The sequence below is a fragment of the Ranitomeya imitator genome, chromosome 1, assembly GCF_032444005.1.
Source record: "Ranitomeya imitator isolate aRanImi1 chromosome 1, aRanImi1.pri, whole genome shotgun sequence".
In the NCBI taxonomy this organism is placed as follows: Eukaryota; Metazoa; Chordata; class Amphibia; order Anura; family Dendrobatidae; genus Ranitomeya; species Ranitomeya imitator.
The window spans coordinates 326,214,864-326,237,305 of record NC_091282.1 but is presented as its reverse complement, the minus strand read 5'-3'; positions in this window follow the sequence as shown (position 1 = coordinate 326,237,305).

The window sequence follows — 22,442 nt, the reverse complement described above, 5'->3', positions numbered from 1 at the left end:
GGTACTGCGGCTTCTGAGTTTCCTTCCTCAGGTGATGTGGTGAAGTCGTTAGGTGCTGCTCTATTTAACTCCACCTAGTGCTTTGATCCTGGCCTCCAGTCAATGTTCTAGTATTGGACCTGTTTCCTCCTGGATCGTTCTTGTGGCCTGCTGCTCTGCATAGCTAAGTTCCGCTTTGCTATTTTGTTTGCTGTTTTTTTCTGTCCAGCTTGTCTATTTGTTTTTTCCTGCTTGCTGGAAGCTCTGGGACGCAGAGGGTGTACCTCCGTGCCGTTAGTTCGGTACGGAGGGTCTTTTTGCCCCCTTTGCGTGGTTTTTGTAGGGTTTTGTGTTGACCGCAAAGTTACCTTTCCTATCCACGCTCTGTTCAGAAAGTCGGGCCTCACTTTGCTAAATCTATTTCATCTCTACGTTTGTCTTTTCATCTTAACTCACAGTCATTATATGTGGGGGCTGCCTTTTCCTTTGGGGTATTTCTCTGAGGCAAGGTAGGCTTATTTTCTATCTTCAGGCTAGCTAGTTTCTCAGGCTGTGCCGAGTTGCATAGGGAGCGTTAGGCGCAATCCACGGCTGCCTCTAGTGTGGTTGGAGAGGATTAGGGATTGCGGTCAGCAGAGTTCCCACGTCTCAGAGCTCGTTCAATGTTTTTGGGTTATTGTCAGTTCACTGTATGTGCTCTGAACTCCACGTCCACTGTGGTACTGAATTACCTTATCATAACAGTACTGGAGGCCCAAAGTACTAATGATTCTCAATAGAGGGAAAAAAGAAGTTCTGAGACCATTTTTTTTTCTTTGCACTGTGTTTTGCCTTTTTTTTCCCCTAGACATTTGGGTGGTTCAGGACACAGGTGTAGCGATGGACATTAAAGGTCTGTCTTCATGTGTGGATCAGCTCACGGCAAGAGTACAAAATATTCAAGACTTTGTAGTTCAGAATTCTATGTTAGAACCGAGAATTCCTATTCCTGATTTGTTTTTTGGAGATAGAACTAAATTTCTGAGTTTCAAAAATAATTGTAAACTATTTCTGGCTTTGAAACCTCGCTCCTCTGGTGACCCAGTTCAACAAGTTAGGATCATTATTTCTTTTTTACGTGGCGACCCTCAGGACTGGGCATTTTCTCTTGCGTCAGGAGATCCTGCATTAAGTAATATCGATGCGTTTTTCCTGGCTCTCGGATTGCTGTACGATGAACCTAATTCAGTGGATCAGGCAGAGAAAAATTTGCTGGCTCTGTGTCAGGGTCAGGATGAGATAGAGGTATATTGTCAGAAATTTAGAAAGTGGTCCGTACTCACTCAATGGAATGAAGGTGCGCTCGCAGCTATTTTCAGAAAGGGTCTCTCTGAAGCCCTTAAGGATGTCATGGTGGGATTTCTGTTATGTTTGCTAATGACAGGTGTTATGAAGGCAATCCAGAAACACAGTGTGCTTAGCGATCAGAGCGCACACAGTGATCTGACAAATACCCAAAAATACAAGAACGAGCTCTGAGACGTGGAAACTCTGTAGACTGCACACCTGATCCTATCCTAAACACAACTAAAAGCGGCTGTGGATTGCGCCTAACAACTACCTAGGCAACTCGGCACAGCCTAAGAAACTAGCTAGCTTGAAGATAGAAAAATAGGCCTGACTTGCCCCAGAGAAATTCCCCAAAGGAAAAGGCAGCCCCCCACATATAATGACTGTGAGTAAGATGAAAAGACAAAACATAGGGATGAAATAGATTCAGCAAAGTGGGGCCCGATATTCTAGGACAGAGCGAGGACAGTAAAGCGAACTTTGCAGTCTACAAAAAACCCTAAAGCAAAACCACGCAAAGGGGGCAAAAAAAACCCACCGTGCCGAACTAACGGCACGGCGGTACACCCTTTGCGTCTCAGAGCTTCCAGCAAAACAAAAGACAAGCTGGACAGAAAAAAAGCAACAAAAAAGCAAAAGGCACTTAGCTATACAGAGCAGCAGGTCACAGGAACAATCAGGAGAAGCTCAGATCCAACACTGAAACATTGACAAGGAGCAAGGATAGCAGCATCAGGCGGAGTTAAGTAATGAAGCAGTTAACGAGCTCACCAGAACACCTGAGGGAGGAAGCTCAGAAGCTGCAGTACCACTTGTGACCACAGGAGTGAATTCAGCCACAGAATTCACAACAGTACCCCCCCCTTGAGGAGGGGTCACCGAACCCTCACCAGAGCCCCCAGGCCGACCAGGATGAGCCGCATGAAAGGCACGAACAAGATCGGAAGCATGAACATCAGAGGCAAAAACCCAGGAATTATCTTCCTGAGCATAACCCTTCCATTTAACCAGATACTGGAGTTTCCGTCTAGAAACACGAGAATCCAAAATCTTCTCCACAATATACTCCAATTCCCCCTCCACCAAAACCGGGGCAGGAGGCTCAACAGATGGAACCATAGGTGCCACGTATCTCCGCAACAACGACCTATGGAATACATTATGTATGGAAAAGGAGTCTGGGAGGGTCAAACGAAAAGACACAGGATTGAGAACCTCAGAAATCCTATACGGACCAATAAAACGAGGTTTAAATTTAGGAGAGGAAACCTTCATAGGAATATGACGAGAAGATAACCAAACCAGATCCCCAACACGAAGTCGGGGACCCACACGGCGTCTGCGATTAGCGAAAAGTTGAGCTTTCTCCTGGGACAAGATCAAATTGTCCACTACCTGAGTCCAGATCTGCTGCAACCTATCCACCACAGAATCCACACCAGGACAGTCCGAAGACTCAACCTGTCCTGAAGAGAAACGAGGATGGAACCCAGAATTGCAAAAAAATGGAGAAACCAAGGTAGCCGAGCTGGCCCGATTATTAAGGGCGAACTCAGCCAACGGCAAAAAGGACACCCAATCATCCTGGCCTGCAGAAACAAAACATCTCAGATATGTTTCCAAGGTCTGATTGGTTTGTTCGGTCTGGCCATTAGTCTGAGGATGGAAAGCCGAGGAAAAGGATAGGTCAATGCCCATCCTACCACAAAAGGCTCGCCAAAACCTTGAAACAAACTGGGAACCTCTGTCAGAAACAATATTCTCAGGAATGCCATGCAACCGAACCACATGCTGAAAGAACAAAGGTACCAAATCAGAGGAGGAAGGCAATTTAGCCAAGGGCACCAGATGGACCATTTTAGAAAAGCGATCACAGACCACCCAAATGACTGACATCTTTTGAGAAACGGGAAGGTCAGAAATGAAATCCATCGAAATATGTGTCCAAGGCCTCTTTGGGACCGGCAAGGGCAAAAGCAACCCACTGGCACGAGAACAGCAGGGCTTAGCCCTAGCACAAATCCCACAGGACTGCACAAAAGTACGTACATCCCGTGACAGAGATGGCCACCAGAAGGATCTAGCCACTAACTCTCTGGTACCAAAGATTCCAGGATGACCAGCCAACACCGAACAATGAAGTTCAGAGATAAGTTTATTAGTCCACCTATCAGGGACGAACAGTTTCTCTGCTGGACAACGATCAGGTTTATTCGCCTGAAATTTTTGCAGCACCCGCCGCAAATCAGGGGAGATGGCAGACACAATGACTCCTTCCTTGAGGATACCCGCTGGCTCAGATAAACCCGGAGAGTCGGGCACAAAACTCCTAGACAGAGCATCCGCCTTCACATTTTTAGAGCCCGGAAGGTACGAAATCACAAAGTCGAAGCGGGCAAAAAATAACGACCAACGGGCCTGTCTAGGATTCAAGCGCTTGGCAGACTCGAGATAAGTCAAGTTCTTATGATCAGTCAATACCACCACGCGATGCTTAGCTCCTTCAAGCCAATGACGCCACTCCTCGAATGCCCACTTCATGGCCAGCAACTCTCGATTGCCCACATCATAATTACGCTCAGCGGGCGAAAACTTCCTGGAAAAGAAAGCACATGGTTTCATCACTGAGCAATCAGAACCTCTCTGTGACAAAACCGCCCCTGCTCCAATCTCAGAAGCATCAACCTCGACCTGGAACGGAAGAGAAACATCTGGCTGACACAACACAGGGGCAGAACAAAAACGACGCTTCAACTCCTGAAAAGCTTCCACAGCAGCAGAAGACCAATTAACCAAATCAGCACCCTTCTTGGTCAAATCGGTCAATGGTTTGGCAATGCTAGAAAAATTACAGATGAAGCCACGATAAAAATTAGCAAAGCCCAGGAACTTTTGCAGACTTTTCAGAGATGTCGGCTGAATCCAATCCTGGATGGCTTGGACCTTAACTGGATCCATCTCGATAGTAGAAGGGGTAAAGATGAACCCTAAAAATGAAACTTTCTGCACACCGAAGAGACACTTTGATCCCTTCACAAACAAAGAGTTAGCACGCAGGACCTGAAAAACCATTCTGACCTGCTTCACATGAGACTCCCAATCATCTGAGAAGATCAAAATGTCATCCAAGTAAACAATCAGGAATTTATCCAGATACTCACGGAAGATGTCATGCATAAAAGACTGAAACACAGATGGAGCATTGGCAAGTCCGAACGGCATCACTAGATACTCAAAATGACCCTCGGGCGTATTGAATGCAGTTTTCCATTCATCTCCTTGCCTGATTCTCACCAGATTATACGCACCACGAAGATCTATCTTAGTGAACCAACTAGCCCCCTTAATCCGAGCAAACAAGTCAGATAACAATGGCAAGGGATACTGAAATTTAACAGTGATCTTATTAAGAAGGCGGTAATCAATACACGGTCTCAGCGAACCATCCTTCTTGGCTACAAAGAAGAACCCTGCTCCCAGTGGTGATGACGATGGGCGAATATGTCCCTTCTCCAGAGATTCCTTCACATAACTGTGCATAGCGGCGTGTTCGGGCACGGATAAATTAAATAATCGACCTTTAGGGAATTTACTACCAGGAATCAAATTGATAGCACAATCACAATCCCTATGCGGAGGTAGAGCATCGGACTTGGGCTCTTCAAATACATCCTGATAATCAGACAAGAACTCTGGGACCTCAGAAGGGGTGGATGACGAAATCGACAAAAATGGAACATCACCATGTACCCCCTGACAACCCCAGCTGGATACCGACATGGAATTCCAATCCAATACTGGATTATGGGTTTGTAGCCATGGCAACCCCAACACGACCACATCATGCAGATTATGCAACACCAGAAAGCGAATAACTTCCTGATGTGCAGGAGCCATGCACATGGTCAGCTGGGCCCAGTATTGAGGTTTATTCTTGGCCAAAGGTGTAGCATCAATTCCTCTCAATGGAATAGGACACCGCAAAGGCTCCAAGAAAAACCCACAACGTTTAGCATAATCCAAATCCATCAGATTCAGGGCAGCGCCCGAATCCACAAACGCCATGACAGAAAACGACGACAAAGAGCATATCAAGGTAATGGACAGAAGGAATTTGGACTGTACAGTACCAATGACGGCAGACCTAGCGGACCGCTTAGTGCGCTTAGGACAATCAGAAATAGCATGAGTGGAATCACCACAGTAGAAACACAGACCATTCAGACGTCTGTATTCCTGCCGTTCAACTCTAGTCATAGTCCTATCGCACTGCATAGGCTCAGGTTTAACCTCAGGCAGTACCGCCAAATGGTGCACAGATTTACGCTCGCGCAAGCGTCGACCGATCTGAATGGCCAAAGACAAAGACTCATTCAAACCAGCAGGCATAGGAAATCCCACCATGACATCCTTAAGAGCCTCAGAGAGACCCTTTCTGAACAAAGCTGCCAGCGCAGATTCATTCCACTGAGTGAGTACTGACCATTTCCTAAATTTCTGACAATATACTTCTATATCATCCTGACCCTGGCACAAAGCCAGCAAATTTTTCTCAGCCTGATCCACTGAATTAGGCTCATCGTACAGCAATCCGAGCGCCAGGAAAAACGCATCGACACTACTCAATGCAGGGTCTCCTGGCGCAAGAGAAAATGCCCAGTCTTGAGGGTCGCCGCGCAAAAAAGAAATAATAATCAAAACCTGTTGAATAGGATTACCAGAAGAATGAGGTTTCAAGGCCAGAAATAGCTTACAATTATTTTTGAAACTTAGAAACTTAGTTCTATCTCCAAAAAACAAATCAGGAATAGGAATTCTTGGTTCTAACATAGATTTCTGATCAATAGTATCTTGAATTTTTTGTACATTTATAACGAGATTATCCATTGAAGAGCACAGACCCTGAATATCCATGTCCACACCTGTGTCCAGAATCACCCAAATGTCTAGGGGAAAAAAAAAAAAGTGAACACAGAGCAGAAAAAAAAAAAAATGATGTCAGAACTTTTTCTTTCCCTCTATTGAGAATCATTAGTTTGGCTCCTTGTACTGTTATGTTTGCTAATGACAGGTGTTATGAAGGCAATCCAGAAACACAGTGTGCTTAGCGATCAGAGCGCACACAGTGATCTGACAAATACCCAAAAATACAAGAACGAGCTCTGAGACGTGGAAACTCTGTAGACTGCACACCTGATCCTATCCTAAACACAACTAAAAGCGGCTGTGGATTGCGCCTAACAACTACCTAGGCAACTCGGCACAGCCTAAGAAACTAGCTAGCCTGAAGATAGAAAAATAGGCCTGACTTGCCCCAGAGAAATTCCCCAAAGGAAAAGGCAGCCCCCCACATATAATGACTGTGAGTAAGATGAAAAGACAAAACGTAGGGATGAAATAGATTCAGCAAAGTGGGGCCCGATATTCTAGGACAGAGCGAGGACAGTAAAGCGAACTTTGCAGTCTACAAAAAACCCTAAAGCAAAACCACGCAAAGGGGGCAAAAAAAAACCACCGTGCCGAACTAACGGCACGGCGATACACCCTTTGCGTCTCAGAGCTTCCAGCAAAACAAAAGACAAGCTGGACAGAAAAAAAGCAACAAAAAAGCAAAAGGCACTTAGCTATACAGAGCAGCAGGTCACAGGAACAATCAGGAGAAGCTCAGATCCAACACTGAAACATTGACAAGGAGCAAGGATAGCAGCATCAGGCGGAGTTAAGTAATGAAGCAGTTAACGAGCTCACCAGAACACCTGAGGGAGGAAGCTCAGAAGCTGCAGTACCACTTGTGACCACAGGAGTGAATTCAGCCACAGAATTCACAACAGATTTCCTATGCCTGCTGGTCTGAATGAGTCTATGTCTTTGGCCATTCAGATCGGTCGACGCTTGCGTTAGCGTAAATCTGTGCACCATTTGGCGGTATTACCTGAGCTTAAACCTGAGCCTATGCAGTGCGATAGGACTTTGACCAGAGTTGAACGGCAAGAACACAGACGTCTGAATGGGCTGTGTTTCTACTGTGGTCATTCCACTCATGCTAACTCTGATTGTCCTAAGCGCACTAAGTGGTTCGCTAGGTCTGCCACCATTGGTACGGTACAGTCAAAATTTCTTCTGTCCGTTACCTTGATCTGCTCTTTGTCATCATATTCTGTCATGGCATTTGTGGATTCAGGCGCTGCCCTGAATTTGATGGACTTGGAGTATGCTAGGCGTTGTGGGTTTTTCTTGGAGCCCTTGCAGTGTCCTATTCCATTGAGAGGAATTGATGCTACACCTTTGGCCAAGAATAGGCCTCAGTACTGGACCCAGCTGACCATGTGCATGGCTCCTGCACATCAGGAGGTTATTCGCTTTCTGGTGTTGCATAATCTGCATGATGTGGTCGTGTTGGGGTTGCCATGGCTACAAGTCCATAATCCAGTATTAGATTGGAAATCCATGTCTGTGTCCAGCTGGGGTTGTCAGGGGGTACATGGTGATGTCCCATTTCTGACTATTTCGTCATCCACCCCTTCTGAGGCTCCAGAGTTCTTGTCTGATTACCGGGATGTATTTGATGAGCCCAAGTCCGATACCCTACCTCCGCATAGGGATTGTGCTATCGATTTGATTCCTGGTAGTAAATTCCCAAAAGGTCGACTATTTAATTTATCTGTGCCTGAGCACGCCGCTATGCGGAGTTATGTGAAGGAGTCCTTGGAGAAGGGGCATATTCGCCTGTCATCGTCGCCATTAGGAGCAGGGTTCTTTTTTGTAGCCAAGAAGGATGGTTCGCTGAGACCTTGTATAGATTACCGCCTTCTAAATAAGATCACGGTTAAATTTCAGTACCCCTTGCCGTTGTTATCTGATTTGTTTGCTCGGATTAAGGGGGCTAGTTGGTTCACCAAGATAGATCTTCGTGGTGCGTATAATCTTGTGCGTATTAAGCGAGGCGATGAATGGAAAACTGCATTTAATACGCCCGAGGGCCATTTTGAGTATCTAGTAATGCCATTCGGACTTGCCAATGCTCCATCAGTGTTTCAGTCCATTATGCATGACATCTTCCGAGAGTACCTGGATAAATTCCTGATTGAGTACTTGGATGACATTTTGATCTTCTCGGATGATTGGGAGTCTCATGTGAAGCAGGTCAGAACGGTGTTTCAGGTCCTGCGTGCTAATTCTTTGTTTGTGAAGGGATCAAAGTGTCTCTTTGGTGTTCAGAAGGTTTCATTTTTGGGGTTCATCTTTTCCCCTTCTACTATCGAGATGGACCCTGTTAAGGTCCAAGCCATCCATGATTGGACTCAGCCGACATCTCTGAAAAGTCTGCAAAAGTTCCTGGGCTTTGCTAATTTTTATCGTCGCTTCATCTGCAATTTTTCTAGTATTGCTAAACCATTGACCGATTTGACCAAGAAGGGTGCTGATGTGGTCAATTGGTCTTCTGCTGCTGTGGAAGCTTTTCAAGAGTTGAAGCGTCGTTTTTCTTCTGCCCCTGTGTTGTGTCTTGACTGATCATAAGAACTTGACTTATCTCGAGTCTGCCAAGCGGTTGAATCCTAGACAGGCTCGTTGGTCGCTGTTTTTTGCCCGTTTTGACTTTGTGATTTCGTACCTTCCAGGCTCTAAAAATGTGAAGGCGGATGCTCTGTCTAGGAGTTTTGTGCCCGACTCTCCGGGTTTATCTGAGCCGGCGGGTATCCTCAAAGAGGGAGTAATTGTGTCTGCCATCTCCCCTGATTTGCGGCAGGTGCTGCAAAAATTTCAGGCTAATAAACCTGATCGTTGCCCAGCGGAGAAACTGTTTGTCCCTGATAGGTGGTTGAATAAAGTTATCTCTGAGGTTCATTGTTCGGTGTTGGCTGGTCATCCTGGAATCTTTGGTACCAGAGAGTTAGTGGCTAGATCCTTTTGGTGGCCATCTCTGTCGCGGGATGTGCGTTCTTTTGTGCAGTCCTGTGGGATTTGTGCTCGGGCTAAGCCCTGCTGTTCTCGTGCCAGTGGGTTGCTTTTGCCCTTGCCGGTCCCGAAGAGGCCTTGGACACATATCTCTATGGATTTTATTTCAGATCTTCCCATCTCTCAAAAGATGTCAGTCATTTGGGTGGTCTGTGATCGCTTCTCTAAGATGGTCCATTTGGTACCCTTGTCTAAATTACCTTCCTCCTCTGATTTGGTGCCATTGTTCTTCCAGCATGTGGTTCGTTTACATGGCATTCCAGAGAATATCGTTTCTGACAGAGGTTCCCAGTTTGTTTCGAGGTTTTGGTGAGCCTTTTGTGGTAGGATGGGCATTGACTTGTCTTTTTCCTCGGCTTTCCATCCTCAGACTAATGGCCAGACCGAACGAACCAATCAGACCTTGGAAACATATCTGAGATGCTTTGTTTCTGCTGATCAGGATGACTTTTTGCCTTTGGCTGAGTTCGCCCTTAATAATCGGGCCAGCTCGGCTACCTTGGTTTCGCCGTTTTTCTGCAACTCTGGGTTCCATCCTCGTTTCTCTTCAGGGCAGGTTGAGTCTTCAGACTGTCCTGGTGTGGATACTGTGGTGGACAGGTTGCAGCAGATTTGGACTCATGTAGTGGACAATTTGACCTTGTCCCAGGAGAAGGCTCAACGTTTCGCTAATCGCAGATGCTGTGTGGGTCCCCGACTTCGTGTTGGGGATTTGGTTTGGTTATCTTCTCGTCATATTCCTATGAAGGTTTCCTCTCCTAAGTTTAAACCTCGTTTCATTGGTCCGTATAGGATTTCTGAGGTTCTTAATCCTGTGTCTTTTCGTTTGACCCTTCCAGATTCTTTTTCCATACATAACGTATTCCATAGGTCATTGTTGCGGAGATACGTGGCACCTATGGTTCCATCTGTTGATCCTCCTGCCCCGGTTTTGGTGGAAGGGGAGTTGGAGTATATTGTGGAGAAGATTTTGGATTCTCGTGTTTCAAGACGGAAACTCCAGTATCTGGTTAAGTGGAAGGGTTATGCTCAGGAAGATAATTCTTGGGTCTTTGCCTCTGATGTCCATGCTCCCGATCTTGTTCGTGCCTTTCATATGGCTCATCCTGGTCGTCCTGGGGGCTCTGGTGAGGGTTCGGTGACCCCTCCTCAAGGGGGGGGTACTGTTGTGAATTCTGTGGCAGAGCTCCCTCCTGTGGTCACAAGTGGTACTTCGGCTGATTCTCTCTGAGCTTCCGTTGGTGGAGGAAAGTGGTACTGCGGCTTCTGAGTTTCCTTCCTCAGGTGATGTGGTGAAGTCGTTAGGTGCTGCTCTATTTAACTCCACCTAGTGCTTTGATCCTGGCCTCCAGTTAATGTTCTAGTATTGGACCTGTTTCCTCCTGGATCGTTCTTGTGGCCTGCTGCTCTGCATAGCTAAGTTCCGCTTTGCTATTTTGTTTGCTGTTTTTTTCTGTCCAGCTTGTCTATTTGTTTTTTCCTGCTTGCTGGAAGCTCTGGGACGCAGAGGGTGTACCTCCGTGCCGTTAGTTCGGTACGGAGGGTCTTTTTGCCCCCTTTGCATGGTTTTTGTAGGGTTTTGTGTTGACCGCAAAGTTACCTTTCCTATCCTCGCTCTGTTCAGAAAGTCGGGCCTCACTTTGCTAAATCTATTTCATCTCTACGTTTGTCTTTTCATCTTAACTCACAGTCATTATATGTGGGGGCTGCCTTTTCCTTTGGGGTATTTCTCTGAGGCAAGGTAGGCTTATTTTCTATCTTCAGGCTAGCTAGTTTCTCAGGCTGTGCCGAGTTGCATAGGGAGCGTTAGGCGCAATCCACGGCTGCCTCTAGTGTGGTTGGAGAGGATTAGGGATTGCGGTCAGCAGAGTTCCCACGTTTCAGAGCTCGTTCAATGTTTTTGGGTTATTGTCAGGTCACTGTATGTGCTCTGACCTCTATGTCCATTGTGGTACTGAATTACCTTATCATAACAGGGGGTGTGCGAAACATTTGCAAGTTGGAAGGCAATATCAATAGCCTAAAATATCAAGAAGTATTAGGTACCTGTTTTATTCCAAATCTTAAAAGGGGTCAAATTCTGCAGCAGGATGGTGCTTCATCTCATACATCCATCTCTACAACAATGTTCCTTCAGGCAAAAAAGATCAAGGTGCTCAAGGACTGGCCATCCCAGTCACCAGACATGAACATCATTGAGCATGTTTGGGGTAGGATGAAAGAGGAAGCTTGGAAGACAAAACCAAAGAATCTAGATGAACTCTGGGAGGCATGTAACCCTGCATTCTTTGCTACTCCTGATGACTTCATTAATAAATTGTATGAATCATTATAAAAAAAACAAACAAACAAAAAAAAAACAACATAATCAGGTTCCTCGCATCATGTCCTCATACACTTTATGTAGTTAATAGCCCTCTGTGTCTGTACTGTTACATACTTAGGCAGTTAACTGGTTCATGCAGCTTTACATGAACACCTGAGCCTTACACTATGGCTGGTCCGAATAACTAAAGCAATTGTTACCATCCACCTCTCGTGTCTCCCCTTTTCCTCATAGTTTGTAAGCTTGCGAGCAGGGCCCTCATTCCTCCTGGTATCTGTTTTGAACTGTGATCTCTGTTATGCTGTAATGTCTATTGTCTGTACAAGTCCCCTCAATAAGTTGTAAAGCGCTGCGGAATATGTTGGCGCTATATAAATAAAAAAATATTATTATTATTATTATTATTAATTATTGTTGAACCGCATGGATGCAGTCCTTCAAGCTCATGGAAGTCACACAAAATATTAAATATGACTCTAACAGCACCACAAATTCATTCACCAATGTTATGCAACATATATTTGTATTTTAAGTTAATTATTTGTTTGAATATCACATTACTTTCTGTGGGCAACAAAACTTTTGTCTTGCCAAAATCTGACCATTCTGTGTCCTTTAACTGAGCAATATTTCTGCATTGATTCCAATTTATTTTCTTAACCTAAACCACATTTCGAAGGGTTTCAGCTTTCAAAAGAATAATTTATACAACCAATGGATGAATTTAACATCAGGTTATAAGCTTTTATTTACATAACATGGATAAGCGACATAACTTCTGTCAGGGAGTGTATTATGTAACCGCATTTGATTAGCATACTGGCATTCATGCGCCGACTAGATTTATCAGTATTCTAAGTTATACTCTTCTTTACAGATACATTGTACTGGTATACAGACATTATAGCTCTATGTAATAAATTATATATATATATATATATATATAGTATATATTATACTGTGTGTATATATATATATATATATATTTATACCGTGTTTTTCGGCATATAAGACGACTGGGCGTATAAGACGACCCCCAAATTTTCGGGGGTCATCCTATACACTGGGTGTCATCTTATACGGCGTGTGCAGGGAGCGGTCCCGGATGGTTCCCAGGGTCTGGAGGAGAGGAGACTCTCCTTCAGGCCCTGGGATCCATATTCGTGCAAAAAAAAGAATAAAAATAAAAAATATGGATATACTTACCTTCCGACGGCCCCCCGAGTTCTCCCGCCTCTCCGCGATGCATGCGGCGGCTTCCGTTCCCAAGGATGCATTGCGCGCCACGAAGGACCTTTGTGACGTTGCGATAAGGAGAGGGGAGGCTGCTGAGTAGACTCTACATCCGACAGGGTGAGAATGATGAGTGGAGGTGAGTGATGGGAGGCTGATGAGGGAAGCGGAGGGAATGATTGATGCAAGTGGGTATATAGAATTGGGAAACATCTTTATTATTATGGCAGTATAATTATTAGAAGGTGGAAATTGGTCTGCGTTCCCACTGCAGTGCATGGACTGGGCACCGATCTCCCTGCCCGCATCCTTATACATGGTGTGAGGCTGCTGAGTTCAAGTCAGCAGACCTGCAGCCTGTCCATGCACTGCAGACCGAGCGCAGGCTGATATCCATCGACAGCTTCCATAAATGTACAGAAAACAGAACACGATATTCTGCAATTAGAAATACAGATTATTAAAAAAAAGTCACAATCTGGTTTCAATTAGATGAAAAAATGTATGTGACACATTCCCTTAAATAAAAATATATCTAAGAAAGTATTAGGTAATTTAACTAATGTTCCATAGGTTAGAATAGAGTAGAGCCAGGCTTAAAAATGTCTAACTTGTCAGCGTGGTGGCTTAACCCTTTAACGACCAGAGGTATTTTTGGTTTTGCATTTTCATTTTTTGCTGCCCTTCTTCCCAGAGCCACAACTTTTTTTTTTGTTTAAATGGCCATGTGAGGGCTTGTTTTTTGCCGGACGAGTTGCACTTTTGAACGACATCATTGATTTTACCATGTCATGTATTTGAAAAAGGGAAAAAAATTCCAAGCGCAGTAAAATTGCACAAAAAGTGCAATCGCACAGATGTTTTTTGTTTAGTTTTTTTTTTTACTATGTTCACTAAATGCAGAAACTGCCCTGCCATTATGATTCTCCAGGTCATTACGAGTTCAAAGACACCAAACATGTCTAGGTTCTTTTTTATCTAAGTGGGGAAAAAAAATGTAAAACTTTGTTAAAAAATAAATAAATAAATTGCGCCATTTTCCGATACCCATAATGTGTCCATTTTTTATGATCTCGGGATGGGTGAGGGCTTATTTTTTGCATGCCCAGCTGACGTTTTTAATGATCCATTTTGGTGCAGAAATGTAATTCTGGCGTTATGACTTTTTTTCTCATTACGCCATTTAGCGATTGGGTTAATAATTTTTTTATATTGATAGTTCGGGCGATTCTGAATGCGGCAATACCAAATATATGTATATTTGATTTTTTTTATTTTATTTTGAATGGGACGAAGGGGGGTGATTTGAACTTTTATATATTTATATATATAGTCTCCAGCGGGTGGCGCTCATCTCTACAGGAGACCTCTAGTTGTCATGCCAACCCATCAGTGACCCGCGATCTTATGATGGGGGTCATCGATGGGCGGATTTCCGACGCAATTGCCGGAAGCGCATGTTAAATGCCACTTTCAGAATTTAATGGGTTAATAGCCGTGGGTGGATAATGATTCCACCCATGGCTGTTCCAGGCACATGTCAGCTGTTCAAAATAATATATTGTGAGAATGTGAATGTCAGGGTCCTGTGTCCCCTCTCCTCCAGTAGTATGCATTTAACATCTGGCTGGTAAGATGTTTTTTTTGTACATAAAGTACCAGGTAAATGGAACACAAATGTGTAAGCCCAGTACTTGGGTGAAAATGTTTTTTTTGTTCAAGCGCTTGGCAGACTCGAGATAAGTCAAGTTCTTATGATCAGTCAATACCACCACGCGATGCTTAGCTCCTTCAAGCCAATGACGCCACTCCTCGAATGCCCACTTCATGGCCAGCAACTCTCGATTGCCCACATCATAATTACGCTCAGCGGGCGAAAACTTCCTGGAAAAGAAAGCACATGGTTTCATCACTGAGCAATCAGAACCTCTCTGTGACAAAACCGCCCCTGCTCCAATCTCAGAAGCATCAACCTCGACCTGGAACGGAAGAGAAACATCTGGCTGACACAACACAGGGGCAGAACAAAAACGACGCTTCAACTCCTGAAAAGCTTCCACAGCAGCAGAAGACCAATTAACCAAATCAGCACCCTTCTTGGTCAAATCGGTCAATGGTTTGGCAATGCTAGAAAAATTACAGATGAAGCGACAATAAAAATTAGCAAAGCCCAGGAACTTTTGCAGACTTTTCAGAGATGTCGGCTGAATCCAATCCTGGATGGCTTGGACCTTAACTGGATCCATCTCGATAGTAGAAGGGGTAAAGATGAACCCTAAAAATGAAACTTTCTGCACACCGAAGAGACACTTTGATCCCTTCACAAACAAAGAGTTAGCACGCAGGACCTGAAAAACCATTCTGACCTGCTTCACATGAGACTCCCAATCATCTGAGAAGATCAAAATGTCATCCAAGTAAACAATCAGGAATTTATCCAGATACTCACGGAAGATGTCATGCATAAAAGACTGAAACACAGATGGAGCATTGGCAAGTCCGAACGGCATCACTAGATACTCAAAATGACCCTCGGGCGTATTGAATGCAGTTTTCCATTCATCTCCTTGCCTGATTCTCACCAGATTATACGCACCACGAAGATCTATCTTAGTGAACCAACTAGCCCCCTTAATCCGAGCAAACAAGTCAGATAACAATGGCAAGGGATACTGAAATTTAACAGTGATCTTATTAAGAAGGCGGTAATCAATACACGGTCTCAGCGAACCATCCTTCTTGGCTACAAAGAAGAACCCTGCTCCCAGTGGTGATGACGATGGGCGAATATGTCCCTTCTCCAGAGATTCCTTCACATAACTGCGCATAGCGGCGTGTTCGGGCACGGATAAATTAAATAATCGACCTTTAGGGAATTTACTACCAGGAATCAAATTGATAGCACAATCACAATCCCTATGCGGAGGTAGAGCATCGGACTTGGGCTCTTCAAATACATCCTGATAATCAGACAAGAACTCTGGGACCTCAGAAGGGGTGGATGACGAAATCGACAAAAATGGAACATCACCATGTACCCCCTGACAACCCCAGCTGGATACCGACATGGAATTCCAATCCAATACTGGATTATGGGTTTGTAGCCATGGCAACCCCAACACGACCACATCATGCAGATTATGCAACACCAGAAAGCGAATAACTTCCTGATGTGCAGGAGCCATGCACATGGTCAGCTGGGCCCAGTATTGAGGTTTATTCTTGGCCAAAGGTGTAGCATCAATTCCTCTCAATGGAATAGGACACCGCAAAGGCTCCAAGAAAAACCCACAACGTTTAGCATAATCCAAATCCATCAGATTCAGGGCAGCGCCCGAATCCACAAACGCCATGACAGAAAACGACGACAAAGAGCATATCAAGGTAATGGACAGAAGGAATTTGGACTGTACAGTACCAATGACGGCAGACCTAGCGGACCGCTTAGTGCGCTTAGGACAATCAGAAATAGCATGAGTGGAATCACCACAGTAGAAACACAGACCATTCAGACGTCTGTATTCCTGCCGTTCAACTCTAGTCATAGTCCTATCGCACTGCATAGGCTCAGGTTTAACCTCAGGCAGTACCGCCAAATGGTGCACAGATTTACGCTCGCGCAAGCGTCGACCGATCTGAATGGCCAAAGACAAAGACTCATTCAAACCAGCAGGCATAGGAAATCCCACCATGACATCCTTAAGAGCCTCAGAGAGACCCTTTCTGAACAAAGCTGCCAGCGCAGATTCATTCCACTGAGTGAGTACTGACCATTTCCTAAATTTCTGACAATATACTTCTATATCATCCTGACCCTGGCACAAAGCCAGCAAATTTTTCTCAGCCTGATCCACTGAATTAGGCTCATCGTACAGCAATCCGAGCGCCAGGAAAAACGCATCGACACTACTCAATGCAGGGTCTCCTGGCGCAAGAGAAAATGCCCAGTCTTGAGGGTCGCCGCGCAAAAAAGAAATAATAATCAAAACCTGTTGAATAGGATTACCAGAAGAATGAGGTTTCAAGGCCAGAAATAGCTTACAATTATTTTTGAAACTTAGAAACTTAGTTCTATCTCCAAAAAACAAATCAGGAATAGGAATTCTTGGTTCTAACATAGATTTCTGATCAATAGTATCTTGAATTTTTTGTACATTTATAACGAGATTATCCATTGAAGAGCACAGACCCTGAATATCCATGTCCACACCTGTGTCCAGAATCACCCAAATGTCTAGGGGAAAAAAAAAAAGTGAACACAGAGCAGAAAAAAAAAAAATGATGTCAGAACTTTTTCTTTCCCTCTATTGAGAATCATTAGTTTGGCTCCTTGTACTGTTATGTTTGCTAATGACAGGTGTTATGAAGGCAATCCAGAAACACAGTGTGCTTAGCGATCAGAGCGCACACAGTGATCTGACAAATACCCAAAAATACAAGAACGAGCTCTGAGACGTGGAAACTCTGTAGACTGCACACCTGATCCTATCCTAAACACAACTAAAAGCGGCTGTGGATTGCGCCTAACAACTACCTAGGCAACTCGGCACAGCCTAAGAAACTAGCTAGCCTGAAGATAGAAAAATAGGCCTGACTTGCCCCAGAGAAATTCCCCAAAGGAAAAGGCAGCCCCCCACATATAATGACTGTGAGTAAGATGAAAAGACAAAACGTAGGGATGAAATAGATTCAGCAAAGTGGGGCCCGATATTCTGGGACAGAGCGAGGACAGTAAAGCGAACTTTGCAGTCTACAAAAAACCCTAAAGCAAAACCACGCAAAGGGGGCAAAAAAAAACCACCGTGCCGAACTAACGGCACGGCGATACACCCTTTGCGTCTCAGAGCTTCCAGCAAAACAAAAGACAAGCTGGACAGAAAAAAAGCAACAAAAAAGCAAAAGGCACTTAGCTATACAGAGCAGCAGGTCACAGGAACAATCAGGAGAAGCTCAGATCCAACACTGAAACATTGACAAGGAGCAAGGATAGCAGCATCAGGCGGAGTTAAGTAATGAAGCAGTTAACGAGCTCACCAGAACACCTGAGGGAGGAAGCTCAGAAGCTGCAGTACCACTTGTGACCACAGGAGTGAATTCAGCCACAGAATTCACAACAGATTTCCTATGCCTGCTGGTCTGAATGAGTCTATGTCTTTGGCCATTCAGATCGGTCGACGCTTGCGTTAGCGTAAATCTGTGCACCATTTGGCGGTATTACCTGAGCTTAAACCTGAGCCTATGCAGTGCGATAGGACTTTGACCAGAGTTGAACGGCAAGAACACAGACGTCTGAATGGGCTGTGTTTCCACTGTCATTCCACTCATGCTAACTTAACTCTGATTGTCCTAAGCGCACTAAGTGGTTCGCTAGGTCTGCCACCATTGGTACGGTACAGTCAAAATTTCTTCTGTCCGTTACCTTGATCTGCTCTTTGTCATCATATTCTGTCATGGCATTTGTGGATTCAGGCGCTGCCCTGAATTTGATGGACTTGGAGTATGCTAGGCGTTGTGGGTTTTTCTTGGAGCCCTTGCAGTGTCCTATTCCATTGAGAGGAATTGATGCTACGCCTTTGGCCAAGAATAGGCCTCAGTACTGGACCCAGCTGACCATGTGCATGGCTCCTGCACATCAGGAGGTTATTCGCTTTCTGGTGTTGCATAATCTGCATGATGTGGTCGTGTTGGGGTTGCCATGGCTACAAGTCCATAATCCAGTATTAGATTGGAAATCCATGTCTGTGTCCAGCTGGGGTTGTCAGGGGGTACATGGTGATGTCCCATTTCTGACTATTTCGTCATCCACCCCTTCTGAGGCTCCAGAGTTCTTGTCTGATTACCGGGATGTATTTGATGAGCCCAAGTCCGATACCCTACCTCCGCATAGGGATTGTGCTATCGATTTGATTCCTGGTAGTAAATTCCCAAAAGGTCGACTATTTAATTTATCTGTGCCTGAGCACGCCGCTATGCGGAGTTATGTGAAGGAGTCCTTGGAGAAGGGGCATATTCGCCTGTCATCGTCGCCATTAGGAGCAGGGTTCTTTTTTGTAGCCAAGAAGGATGGTTCGCTGAGACCTTGTATAGATTACCGCCTTCTAAATAAGATCACGGTTAAATTTCAGTACCCCTTGCCGTTGTTATCTGATTTGTTTGCTCGGATTAAGGGGGCTAGTTGGTTCACCAAGATAGATCTTCGTGGTGCGTATAATCTTGTGCGTATTAAGCGAGGCGATGAATGGAAAACTGCATTTAATACGCCCGAGGGCCATTTTGAGTATCTAGTAATGCCATTCGGACTTGCCAATGCTCCATCAGTGTTTCAGTCCATTATGCATGACATCTTCCGAGAGTACCTGGATAAATTCCTGATTGAGTACTTGGATGACATTTTGATCTTCTCGGATGATTGGGAGTCTCATGTGAAGCAGGTCAGAACGGTGTTTCAGGTCCTGCGTGCTAATTCTTTGTTTGTGAAGGGATCAAAGTGTCTCTTTGGTGTTCAGAAGGTTTCATTTTTGGGGTTCATCTTTTCCCCTTCTACTATCGAGATGGACCCTGTTAAGGTCCAAGCCATCCATGATTGGACTCAGCCGACATCTCTGAAAAGTCTGCAAAAGTTCCTGGGCTTTGCTAATTTTTATCGTCGCTTCATCTGCAATTTTTCTAGTATTGCTAAACCATTGACCGATTTGACCAAGAAGGGTGCTGATGTGGTCAATTGGTCTTCTGCTGCTGTGGAAGCTTTTCAAGAGTTGAAGCGTCGTTTTTCTTCTGCCCCTGTGTTGTGTCTTGACTGATCATAAGAACTTGACTTATCTCGAGTCTGCCAAGCGGTTGAATCCTAGACAGGCTCGTTGGTCGCTGTTTTTTGCCCGTTTTGACTTTGTGATTTCGTACCTTCCAGGCTCTAAAAATGTGAAGGCGGATGCTCTGTCTAGGAGTTTTGTGCCCGACTCTCCGGGTTTATCTGAGCCGGCGGGTATCCTCAAAGAGGGAGTAATTGTGTCTGCCATCTCCCCTGATTTGCGGCAGGTGCTGCAAAAATTTCAGGCTAATAAACCTGATCGTTGCCCAGCGGAGAAACTGTTTGTCCCTGATAGGTGGTTGAATAAAGTTATCTCTGAGGTTCATTGTTCGGTGTTGGCTGGTCATCCTGGAATCTTTGGTACCAGAGAGTTAGTGGCTAGATCCTTTTGGTGGCCATCTCTGTCGCGGGATGTGCGTTCTTTTGTGCAGTCCTGTGGGATTTGTGCTCGGGCTAAGCCCTGCTGTTCTCGTGCCAGTGGGTTGCTTTTGCCCTTGCCGGTCCCGAAGAGGCCTTGGACACATATCTCTATGGATTTTATTTCAGATCTTCCCATCTCTCAAAAGATGTCAGTCATTTGGGTGGTCTGTGATCGCTTCTCTAAGATGGTCCATTTGGTACCCTTGTCTAAATTACCTTCCTCCTCTGATTTGGTGCCATTGTTCTTCCAGCATGTGGTTCGTTTACATGGCATTCCAGAGAATATCGTTTCTGACAGAGGTTCCCAGTTTGTTTCGAGGTTTTGGTGAGCCTTTTGTGGTAGGATGGGCATTGACTTGTCTTTTTCCTCGGCTTTCCATCCTCAGACTAATGGCCAGACCGAACGAACCAATCAGACCTTGGAAACATATCTGAGATGCTTTGTTTCTGCTGATCAGGATGACTTTTTGCCTTTGGCTGAGTTCGCCCTTAATAATCGGGCCAGCTCGGCTACCTTGGTTTCGCCGTTTTTCTGCAACTCTGGGTTCCATCCTCGTTTCTCTTCAGGGCAGGTTGAGTCTTCAGACTGTCCTGGTGTGGATACTGTGGTGGACAGGTTGCAGCAGATTTGGACTCATGTAGTGGACAATTTGACCTTGTCCCAGGAGAAGGCTCAACGTTTCGCTAATCGCAGATGCTGTGTGGGTCCCCGACTTCGTGTTGGGGATTTGGTTTGGTTATCTTCTCGTCATATTCCTATGAAGGTTTCCTCTCCTAAGTTTAAACCTCGTTTCATTGGTCCGTATAGGATTTCTGAGGTTCTTAATCCTGTGTCTTTTCGTTTGACCCTTCCAGATTCTTTTTCCATACATAACGTATTCCATAGGTCATTGTTGCGGAGATACGTGGCACCTATGGTTCCATCTGTTGATCCTCCTGCCCCGGTTTTGGTGGAAGGGGAGTTGGAGTATATTGTGGAGAAGATTTTGGATTCTCGTGTTTCAAGACGGAAACTCCAGTATCTGGTTAAGTGGAAGGGTTATGCTCAGGAAGATAATTCTTGGGTCTTTGCCTCTGATGTCCATGCTCCCGATCTTGTTCGTGCCTTTCATATGGCTCATCCTGGTCGTCCTGGGGGCTCTGGTGAGGGTTCGGTGACCCCTCCTCAAGGGGGGGGGGGTACTGTTGTGAATTCTGTGGCAGAGCTCCCTCCTGTGGTCACAAGTGGTACTTCGGCTGATTCTCTCTGAGCTTCCGTTGGTGGAGGAAAGTGGTACTGCGGCTTCTGAGTTTCCTTCCTCAGGTGATGTGGTGAAGTCGTTAGGTGCTGCTCTATTTAACTCCACCTAGTGCTTTGATCCTGGCCTCCAGTCAATGTTCTAGTATTGGACCTGTTTCCTCCTGGATCGTTCTTGTGGCCTGCTGCTCTGCATAGCTAAGTTCCGCTTTGCTATTTTGTTTGCTGTTTTTTTCTGTCCAGCTTGTCTATTTGTCTTTTCCTGCTTGCTGGAAGCTCTGGGACGCAGAGGGTGTACCTCCGTGCCGTTAGTTCGGTACGGAGGGTCTTTTTGCCCCCTTTGCATGGTTTTTGTAGGGTTTTGTGTTGACCGCAAAGTTACCTTTCCTATCCTTGCTCTGTTCAGAAAGTCGGGCCTCACTTTGCTAAATCTATTTCATCTCTACGTTTGTCTTTTCATCTTAACTCACAGTCATTATATGTGGGGGCTGCCTTTTCCTTTGGGGTATTTCTCTGAGGCAAGGTAGGCTCATTTTCTATCTTCAGGCTAGCTAGTTTCTCAGGCTGTGCCGAGTTGCATAGGGAGCGTTAGGCGCAATCCACGGCTGCCTCTAGTGTGGTTGGAGAGGATTAGGGATTGCGGTCAGCAGAGTTCCCACGTTTCAGAGCTCGTTCAATGTTTTTGGGTTATTGTACTGTATGTGCTCTGACCTCTATGTCCATTGTGGTACTGAATTACCTTATCATAACAGGGGGTGTGCGAAACATTTGCAAGTTGGAAGGCAATATCAATAGCCTAAAATATCAAGAAGTATTAGGTACCTGTTTTATTCCAAATCTTAAAAGGGGTCAAATTCTGCAGCAGGATGGTGCTTCATCTCATACAGTTAGGGCCAGAAATATTTGGACAGTGACACAAGTTTTGTTATTTTAGCTGTTTACAAAAACATGTTCAGAAATACAATTATATATATAATATGGGCTGAAAGTGCACACTCCCAGCTGCAATATGATAGTTTCCACATCCAAATCGGAGAAAGGGTTTAGGAATCATAGCTCTGTAATGCATAGCGTCCTCTTTTTCAAGGGACCAAAAGTAATTGGACAATGGACTCTAAGGGCTGCAATTAACTCTGAAGGCGTCTCCCTCGTTA